We start from the raw sequence: 11031 nt of genomic DNA on the forward strand, positions 1-11031 counted from the left end.
CAGGTACTCCTGACTCCAGGGCCAGTGCTCTATCCACTGAGCCACCTAGCTGTCCCACCAAAATAAATTTTTAAAAAAGAAATATTTTTTTTGTTTTGTTTTTTGTTTTTTTGTTTTTTTGAGGGTCAATTGGGGTTAAGTGACTTGCCCAGGGTCACACAGCTAGTAAGTGTTAAGTGTCTGAGGCCAGATTTGAACTCAGGTACTCCTGAATCCAGGGCCGGTGCTCTATCCACTGCGCCATCTAGCTGCCCCTACAAAAAGAAATATTTTTTAAAAAAGAAAGTCAGGTCTGGGCAGGGGTGCTTAGGGGCATCCTTTCCCACTCCCCCAGTCCCTACCCAAGACTCTGAGAATGCATGGGATGGCCTGGCTCCTTGAAGGGAGCGCTTCTGCATGGGGAGGGAGGAGGAGCAGAGGTTAGCGGAGCAGCAGCGACATCTGGTGGCTCAGCCTGTATATTTATTTCATCTTTTGCCTCAACCCCCAAATGCACATCCCAGAGGGAGGCAAGGAGCAATGGAAGGGTGGGAAGTGGAGGAAAGAGGAGGGAAAGGGAGGGGAGAGAAGGGCCTTGGGTTCAGCCTAAATCCAAAATAACTTGGGCTGGGTTTGCCCTGCCTTCACAGGGAGGGAAGGAGATGGAGGACTCCACTGGGGACACAGGCTCCTCCCCTCCACACACACCCTGCCTTACCCTGTCTGCTCAGTCCCTACCCAGCTCTCTTAGCTTGATCTGGGATGAATCTCTCCCTCCCTCTCTCTCTCTCTCTCTCTCTCTTTCTCTCTCTCTCTCTCTCTCTCTCTCTCTCTCTCCCTCTCTCTCCCTCTCTCTCTCTCTCTCTCTCTCTCTCTCTCTTTCTCTCTCTCTCTCTCTCTCTCTCTCTGTCTCTCTGTCTCTCTCTCTCTCTCTTTCTCTCTCTTTCTCTCTCTCTCTCTCTCTCTCTGTCTCTCTCTCTCTCTCTCTCTTTCTCTCTCTGTCTCTCTCTCTCTCTTTGTCTCTCTGTCTCTCTCTCTCTCTCTCCCCATCTCTCCTTTTCCCCCCTCTCTGCACCAATATCTGTTTCTCATCTCTCTTCACCCTTTCTGCTTGTCTTATCTGTTTCCGCCTTTCTCCTCTCCCTCCCTCTTCTTGTCTCTTCTACTGTTTCTGTCTCCTTTCTCTCTGTTTCTTCCTTCCTCTAAAATTAATCTTGATCTCATGTATGCATCATCTTCATTACTCAATATGTCTTTCTCCCTCTCCTCTCTAGCAATCCATCTCTTGTAACAAAAAATAAAAAAGAAAGAAAAGGAAAAAAGCTATTGTACAAACCCACCCAACACATAAACTTCTCTTGCCTGAAAGTTGAGGTGATATCTTGCCATAGTCCCCCACCTCAGCAAAGCCCCTTTCTCTCTGTTGAACCTGGAAGATGACTTGTGTATACTCACTTCTGCCACTTCAGAATCATGTCTTTCATCATCATGGAATCTTTGACCTGAGAGAGGCTTCCTAGTACTATCCTCCCACATACCCCTACTCCTCAACCATTGCTTCCCTCCAAAAGGCAGCCATCTAGCTGCTGGTTGGACATCTCTCCTGACTTCCCATGGTCAGACACAGATGGTCGGGGGTGGAAGGAGCCTTAGAGATCATCCTTTTGTTTTACAGATCAGGGAAACTGAGGCCCAGAGAGGGGAAGTCATTTAACCAAGGCCACGATGCAAGTAGCAGAGCAGGAACAAGTCAGGTAGCCTGACTGCTAGCTGAAGGTTCTGAATGCTAGTCTTTCCCACCCCCAAATCCCCTCTGCCCTCTCCGCTCCCCATCCAACCCACTCAATCCTATTTACTTCCTGAATTCAGTTTCCATTCATAAAGGAGATATTAAGTAGCTTTCCGACAATCCCCTCAACAAGGTTTGAAGGCCATAAAGGAGGTGTGAAGTTCTGCTCACAACATGGTATAAAGAAGTTCTTTAATCAACTCGAAAGGATTAGTGGGCCTTAGGGAAAGACTACTGACCCGCAGTAAACATCTAGTGATGGGCTGAAGGAACAGGGAGGGCCCTTTGGGCATTGTATCAGCAAGCAAGCCAGCAGCTCTAGTGGGAGGTGGTCTCGACTTGCAACAGTCATGAAATAAGACCCCTCCTGCAGGAAGGACAGAGGAATTACAGAGAACTCCATCTACCTGGTGGCCACCTGCCCGGTGACTTAGAAGTCTTGGAGAATCTCCCAGGACACTGAGAAGTTAAAGGACTGGATCAGAGTCACGTGTGTCACAACTCGAAGCTAGATCTTTCTGGTCCCACGGCTGCTGCCTGCCTCCAGGCTATCCATATTCATGATTTTTTATGGCTCAGTAATAATACTCCATTATTCTCCTGGACCACAGTTGGTTTAGCCATTTCCTGATCGATGAACAGTTTACTTTCCAACATAGATTTTAAAAAGATGTGCACTGGGGAGGGAAGAGAGGGAAAGGGAACTGAGGAGGAATACAAAAGGATGAATACCATCTCTTCTCAGGGAGATCAGAGGGGATGAGACAGACAGGAAGCAGATGAGCAGAGAGAAGGGAAGCTCTGACTGTGTGTGCAGGTGGAGGAGGGGGATAGAAGAGGCACTGGGCCAGAGAGAACAGACCTTGGCAAGTGGGTGATGGGCACTCCACCAGCAAGTGAAGCTCAGCCTCCCCCCCCCGCCAGACTCTGGTTCTGGCTTCAGGCCCACCACACACACACACACACACACACACACACACACACACACACACACACACACACACTATGTGCACAGATATACAGAGGCTTTAGAACTGGAACCAACCTTGGAAATCATCTAGTTCAACCCATTTATTTTACAGCTGAGGAAACTGAGGGCCAGAGACAGGAATGGACCTGACCAGCATCCTACTGCCATTCAATGGCAAAATTGGGATCAATCAAAGGTCACCTAGACATGGAGAAATGGCACATTTGAACTTGCATCTTTGCGTTGGTTTTTTTTTTCTAGGGCAATGAGGGTTAAGTGACTTGCTCAGGGTCACACAGCTAGTAAGTGTCAAGTGTCTGAGGCCAGCTTTGAACTCAGGTCCTGCTGAATCCAGGGCTCGTGCTTTATCCACTGCACCACCTGAACTCACATCTTTTGATTCCAAATTACATTTTTGTGTTTCTTTTGTGTTTTTGTTTGTTTTTACATTCCACCAAATTACTTTTTACACAGGTCCCTGCATACAAACACATACATATAAACACAGAGATAATTAGATATATAAGCATACATATGTGTATATATATATATATACACACACATATAGTAGTAATATATGAGATACAGACATACAAAAACCATACATCCATGTATCTGCATGTATACACAGACGATCACCCCTAGAACTTTTCAGTGTGAAACAGAAGCATACAGCCATTCGGTCAACAAACTCTTACTATGTGATAGGCACTGTGTCATGTGAAAGATGCAAAATATAGTCCCTGCTCTCATGGAGCTTAAAATCTAATAAGGGAGGGGGGCAGCTAGGTGGCGCAGTGGATAGAGCACCGGCCTTGGAGTCAGGAGTACCTGAGTTCAAATCTGGTCTCAGACACTTGACACTTACTAGCTGTGTGACCCAGGGCAAGTCACTTAACCCCCATAGTCCTGCCCCCCCCCAAATCTAATAGGGGAGATGAGCAAACAAATACACATACAAACAAGCAATATATGGGACAAACAGGAAGCAAATAAGAGAAGCAAGGCACTAGAATTGAAGGGTTGGGAAAGGTTTCCGGTACAAGTTGGGATTTTAGTTGGGACTTCAAAGGATGACAGAGAAGGCAGTAGGGAGAGATAAGGAGGGGAGCATTCCAAGTGTGGGAAACAGCCAGCTGAGAGATGGAGTGTTCTGTTTGTGGGTCAGCATGGGCATCAGTGCCACTGGATGGCAGGATATGAGGGGGTGTAACGTAGAAGAAGATTGGAAAGTTAAGGTAGGGGACTGCGTTATGAAGGGCTTTGGGCCAAATGGAGGGCCTTGTATTTGATTCTGAAGGTCACAGGGAGCCACTACAGTTTATTGGGTAGGTGGGGGGGTGATGTGGTTGGCTATATTCTTTAGGAAAATCACTTTGGTGGCTGAATAGAGGATGAATTGGAGTGGGGAGAGACCAGACAGGCAGACCCACCACAGAGTATTGCCACAATCCAGCTGTGAGGTGATGAGGGTCTGGACCAGAGTGGTGGCACAGTCAGAGGAGGGAATGGGGTATATTCGATGAGATATTGCAAAGATAAAATTGAGAGTCATTGGAAAGATATGAGGAATGAGAGAGAACAAGCAATCTAGGATGACTCCCAGGTTGTGAGCCTGTGGGCCTGGGAGAATGTTGTTGTTCTCTACCCTAACCGGAAAGGTGGGAGTGGGGGAAGGAAGATGAGAAGCTCCATTTTGTCTACTGAACATGGTGAACAGAAAGTTTGGGGCGTATGTTGAAATTGTATCTTGTCAACTGTGATAGAATTAACTCTTCTCAGCAATACAATGATCCAAGACAATGCCAAAAGACTCATGCTAGAAAATGCTCTCCACATTCAGAAAAAGAACTATGGAGTCTGAACGCAGATTGAAAAATACCATTTTCACGTTTTTGTTTCTTCTTTCTTGTGGTTTTTTTCCCTTTTGTTCTGATTCTTCTCTCACAACATGACTAATGTTAGTCACTAACATGATTGTACTGTATAACCTAAAAAGACCCAAACAACCACCCCCCAAATAAAATAAAATTGTGTCTTGTTCTGGTCCCCCTGACTACCCCCACCTCTACTCGTTAGTATAGGAAGTAAATTTATAAGTAGTATAGGAAGTACGATTGCAAAAAGGACCTAGAAGTCACTTACAGACTGTCTCATAAATTAAGGGAGCAAAGGAGCCACTGGAAACTGTCTCATAAATGAACTAAAGCCACTTCCTAAGCCTATGTGCTAAATCAGGGGAAGTCAGCTAGGCCTTATTGTAAGGGCCCCCTCTTTCCTGCTAACCACCCATAGTTGTAAGCCTAGGATAAACTCCAGACATCTAGTCAGACCAGCAGAATGCCAGCAAATGTTACGCTAATGGACTAACCCTAAGGTGTTGCTGATAACTTTGAGATGATGTGGATGTGTTAATGAACCACTTCCAAACTGGCAGGATATGAGTTAGTTTATCTCCCATCAAAACCCTATTAAAAATGTGACCACAAACTCCTGCCTCCCCACCCAGCGTTTTCCATCTGCTAGCAGTCCACATTGCCTGAGGGCTCCCAATTCTGATCCGAGGTTATGAGATTCTCAATGAAATCCCCTTCTCCATTCTCTGGCTCCCTCTGACTACCTCCCTCCACCATCTCATTCCTGTCCCCGCACCGTCTGCTTCTGAACCGGTTCTGCTGTTTGCTTCTATACTTTGGACTAGGTGTTCCTGCCCCTCCTGAACCCAAAAGGACCCCTTGGAGTCCTGTTTTCTTAGTAACAATTAATAATTCTATAAATTAATTAGCAATGTAGGGCAGAAGAGGTAGATTTAAGAGCCATTAGCATAGAGATGGTAATTAAATCCATGGACGCTGGTGAAATTACCAAGTGAAGTGGTATAGAGAGAGAAGAGGCCTGGGACAGAACACCCCTGAGGGACACCTCTGGTTAGAGGGTGTGACCTGGAGGAGGACCCAGGAAAGGAGACAGAGAAGGAGCAGTCAGAGAGGTAAGAGGAGAATCAGGAGACAGGGATGTCCTGAGAACCTAGAAAGAAGACAGTATCAATGAGAAAAGAGTGACCAACCGTGTCCAAGGCTGCAGAGTGATTAAGGAGAATGAGGATTGAGAAAAGGCCATTTGGGGCAGCTAGGTGGCGCAGTGGATAGAGCACCAGCCTTGGAGTCAGGAGTACCTGAGTTCAAATCTGGTCTCAGACACTTAACACTTACTAGCTGTGTGACCCTGGGCAAGTCACTTAACCCCAATTGCTTCACTAAAAAAAAAAAAAAAAAGAGAGAAAAGGCCATTGGATTTGGCCACTAAGAGATCATGAGTAACTTTGGAGAGTGTGGTGTTGGTGGAATGATGGAAGTTGGAAGCCAGATTGTAAAGGGTTAAGAAGAGAATGAGAGAAGTAGTCACTTCCGGCCTTTTCAAGGATTTAGCCACAAAGACAAGGGATGCTAGGTCATCCTATATGTCACACACAGTCGCACATGGAGACGTGCACACGTATAGACCCATATACACAGATGTAGATGCATAATCACAGGCACGTGTATATACAGACACATACTGATATACACAAAGGGACGCAGACCTGCACACACATCAGCCGTGACCAGAGCACACTCCCTCCTTCTCTCTGCCTGTTGGAATCTCTAGCTTCCTTCAAAACTCAGTTCAACTGCCCCTTTCTTTCTCCTTGAAGCCTTCCCCTGATCCCCTGGTTGTATATATTGTGTCCCCGCTTTTAAATACATTGTAGAGGTCGATTCCCCTGGTGGAATGTGAGCTGATGGGGTGGGGGCCACAGGGACTGTTTTACTGTTGTAGATTGATGATTGTGTATACATGTAAACAGTCAGACTGGAGACCTGCATGCACATGCATGTATACAATCAGATGTACATAGAAACAAGCACAGACTTACATGCACGTTTGCACACACACAGATCCAGACCCGGCTCCAATCACATACATGCCCGGGACTCTGTCCCTGTCCCAGGGGGAGGATTTGTCTGGGAGCTGAACTAAGCAGTCAGTCCTCCCAGACTTTCCCTCTTCCCACGCTCTTAGCTTGGCCTGGGCCGGGGTCCAGTGAGATGGTTCAGGCATGGGGAGGGTGAGTTTGGGAGGAGGGCAGTGATGTCAAGGCTGGGGGTAGGGTGGATATCTAGCCTCCTTTGGGGACTGTCACTGACTCCAGTTCCTAGCAATGTAACCAAATTTCCCATCAATCGTTGGGGGGTCTGATCCCCCTTCTTCTTCCCGCTCAACCCCTCCCAGCCCTTTTATGCAGACTCCTCCAGGGCAGACTCTGAGCTCTGATTCCTCTCTGAAGTCTCTGGTTCCTGGCCTGATCTCTTGGATTCGAACCCTAGCCAGGGAATTGCCTGTGGGTAGCAGCAAATCTGGCCTGGCTGCCTCCCAGCTCCCGGATACTACCAGGCCTCTTCTTCTCCTCCCTGCCCCATTGCCCTGAGTTCTCTCTCCACCACACTGAAGCAAGAAGGGACACCTGTGGTAAGGGAATCACATAATGCCTCCCAGAGCCACAGAGAATGGATTTTGGATTATCTGTTTAGAGGATGATCTCCTATTGGGATTATCACAGGCTCCCAGGATTTTGTACCAGGCAGATTATCTCATTCTGGATTTTTCAAGCTATTGCTCTGCTTTCCATGGGCAGGGATAACTGGGAAGAAGCTTGCTGGGCAGATGGTGCCTACGCCTCTAAGTCCAGAATCTCACCTTCACCACTCAGAACTGTAGGTTCACCTCCCAGAGGAACTGCAATTCTTAGTCTCCATTTCTCTATGTTCGTCCTGTATTCCGTTTTCCTCTGGTAGGAAACTTTTGTCTTTGTGCTCCCAGGGCCTATTACAAGACCTGGCACACAGTAGGTACTTAACAGACGCTCGTTGAATTGGATGAAGGCCCAGAAAGCAAGCCATGGTGGGCAGGAGCTCTGGGGAGCTGTCTCCTCCAGTGCTGGGACTTCACCCCAAAGTTGTCTTCCAAAAGCTTCCCCCCCGCCCCCACAGAGGTGTTTGCAGAGACACCCTGGAGTCACAGGCAGGAAGCTCTCCCCACTGTGGCAGCTCCCTTAATGTCTGTGCTCATCTATGGGCAGGTGTTCTGTCTTGAGGTGAGTTCTGGGAACAATGGATGCTGCCTTCTCTTCCTAGCCCTCCACCTTGGGCCCAGCCAGACGTAAACTTGTCTCCCCAGTCTCCAGAACATGCTGCCCAAGCCCAGGCTGCAAGCACATGGCGGGCACTGGCAATGCCACCATATTACCAGGAAGGGACCTGGTCTCCCTTCCCCAGGCCCAGTTCTGAAGCATCTGTGGACCTCATCTAGCTCCTCTGCTCCTTCCATTCATCCATGTTGGCTCCTCTGGGTCTCAGACCCCAGACCTGCCCTACGGCAGGAGGGAGATGTCAGGCTAGCAGAACCTAGGCTATGTTCTGGGAGCCAGCTGCAGGCCTGCTCTAGGCCCAGGCTCCCACAAAGCTCCATTCACACACCTATCTCCTACAAGAGCCTTGTCCTGATCCCTGTTGCTATAACAATAATAGCTAACATTCATGGGGTGCCTCCTTTATGTCAGGCAAACGTGCTAAGCCCCTTACACTGACTACCTAGTTTGATCCTCTGTGGGACAGGTGCTACAATTATCCCCATTTTACAAAGGAAGAAACTGAGGTAGACTGTCCAATCCAGCATCTGAGGCTGGATTGGAACTCAGGTCTTCCTGACTCTGGGCCCAGTGCCCTAGCTACTGTGCTACTCAGCTGGTGCCTTCGCCAACATCACCTTGTATTTGCAGGTGTATACACGTTATTTCAATGTAAGTTCCCAGAAGTCAAGGTGTTTCCTTTTTGTCCCTGTACCCCAGTGCCTGGATCTGCCTCTTCAGAAATGTTGGTGGGCCGGTTACAGCCGGAGGCCTGCCTGGGAGGGCCACCATGGTGCAATTTCTGAGCTCCAGACCAGGGAGCTGCTCCCCAGTGGCTGGGCTGCCCTCACAGGTGAGAGACGACATTGGAGCAGGAGGATCCCTTGGTGTCTTCACCGCGTGTTCCTGTTCTCCCCCACACTGACTCATGCAGCACCAAATCCCATTCCTAACTTGGGCTAAGACCAGTTGCCCAAGAGTTAAAGCCTATGCTGCCTTCCTGCTGTGTGAGGCACTGGCCCTCAGCCTACAGCTATTTTAATTCAAAGCCCATTGTCGCTCACACAATACCCAGATAGTACTGGCTGCTCCCTTTGCCCCGGCTCCGCTGCAGGAGATCCGAGTGGCTCAGGCTCTGGGCAGGGATGGCTGCAGCAAGGTGGGCCAGCTGGGGACCCGGGGTTAGGGGCAGGATGAAAATCATGGCCTTGGCTCAGGCCTAGCTCTTGACAGCCTGTCCTCCAAACTGACCATTATCTTGTCTCGACTGAGTCGCAGCATCCACCTGCTGGCTCTGCCAGCCAAGCCATATGCCGGCTGCCGTGTCTATGAGCTGTGGAAATAGCCTCCGGGAGTGACCTGGCTGGCACCTCTAGAGACTTGTCACTGTTTCCTGGCCAGGCAGCTTTGTCCCTGGGGGGCTCAGGTTGGCCGGGAGTGAGTGGGGTAGCCCACCCTTCCATGAGAAGACCCTTGGGCTAGGCCCAGCCATCCTCCTCGTGTGTGCTAGGTGGGTAAGGAGAAAGCAGGCCAGCGCACTCCTTACCCGAGTAAAGACCTGCCCTCCCCGGAGCTGAGCTCTGCCAAGGGCAATGCTGGACATCTGGCCGAGTAAGCAGCTCTAGCCCTGACCACTGCATTTGCCCAACTTCATTAATAGGGCTTCCCTGTGACCTCACTGTTTCTGCTCGGTTGCAGCTGCTTTAATGAGGAGTCGGCTTCACGGCCGCCAGGTATCACTGCTCATGCCCAAGGTGCTGCCCAGCTCAGCCAGTCACAGACCCCATCGGGAAGGGCCACTGTCCCTACAGCTGGTTACCGAGGATCTCCTCCAATAGGTCCTGTGGCCCACAACCCCCCTGGGAGCTAGGTGCTGGTGAGGAAACCAAGGCAGACAGAGGTTGAGTAACTTCTCCAGTCATACAACTAGGCTTCTGAGGCTGGATTTTTTTTGTTTTTGTTTTTTTTTAGTGAGGCAATTGGGGTTAAGTGACTTGCCCAGGGTCACACAGCTAGTAAGTGTTAAGTGTCTGAGGCCGGATTTGAACTCAGGTCCTCCTGACTCCAGGGCTGGTGCTTATCCACTGGGCCACCTAGCTGCCCCCCTCCTCCCGAGGCTGGATTTGAACTCAGATCTTCCTGACTCCAGGTCTGGTACTCTCCACCGAGCTACTGGTTGCCAGAATTAATGGGCTAGACGGCCCACTACACGGACAGCACTTAGGACACTTTCCCTTATACTGAGTCGAAATCTGTCTCAGCAACAGCTGCCCACGACCCAGTGCTAGTTTTGCTCCCTGGAGCCAAGCAGAACAATTTGGACGCTGTGCTCTTTCCCACGACAGCCTCCACATACCGGAGAGCAGCTCTTCTGCCAGGGGAGCCAGACTTGCAGCACGACTGCCCAGGCAGGGGAAATGGGGCTGACTGGTCACTGTCTCTATCTGAGGATACCTTCAGCCGTCAGGCCTGTTTGGAGTTGGCCACCCCATGGCAGCCCACTTTTCCCCTGGTGACACGGGGCAGAAAGCCGTGACCTCGGCTGGGCAAGGGAAAGGAATGAAACCGTGCAGGGAGCAAGTCCACGTGCTTGGCTCTGTCAGCAGGGACTGTATACAACCATGCTGTTGGGCCTGGAAAGATTTTGGGGACGTGCTTGATGTCCAAGCACACGTGGGGCCATCACGTGGAAGAGGGATTAGGCTGTTCGGCTTGGTGTCAGACGGCAGAATCAGACCACGGGGGAAGGGAGGAAGATGTTATAGGGAAGCAGATTTCGGTTCGATGTAAAGAAAGATGGTAACAATGAGGGGCTCCAACAACAAATCACAGACATTGAGGAGATGCTTTAGAATTCCAAAGTTTATAGTCAAGTCAACGACAGGAAAAGCATCCTGACAAAGAGCTACCCAGAGTGGGAGGGCAGTCAATCCAATGAACCCCTAGCACGCAAAATGCCCACTATGCGCCAGGCACTGCGCTCAGATCTGGGGACAGACCACTTCCTGGGGAGCTGTCCTGAGCCCAAAGGCCCTTTGCTCTCCCTTCTGAATGGGCCACCCATCAGCTCCTTCCCCTGTTTATTTGCTGCTGCTGCTCGTGGGGGTAACAAAATGAGGACAAGAG

Source organism: Dromiciops gliroides, chromosome 3 (assembly GCF_019393635.1).
Source record: "Dromiciops gliroides isolate mDroGli1 chromosome 3, mDroGli1.pri, whole genome shotgun sequence".
Classification (NCBI taxonomy): Eukaryota; Metazoa; Chordata; class Mammalia; order Microbiotheria; family Microbiotheriidae; genus Dromiciops; species Dromiciops gliroides.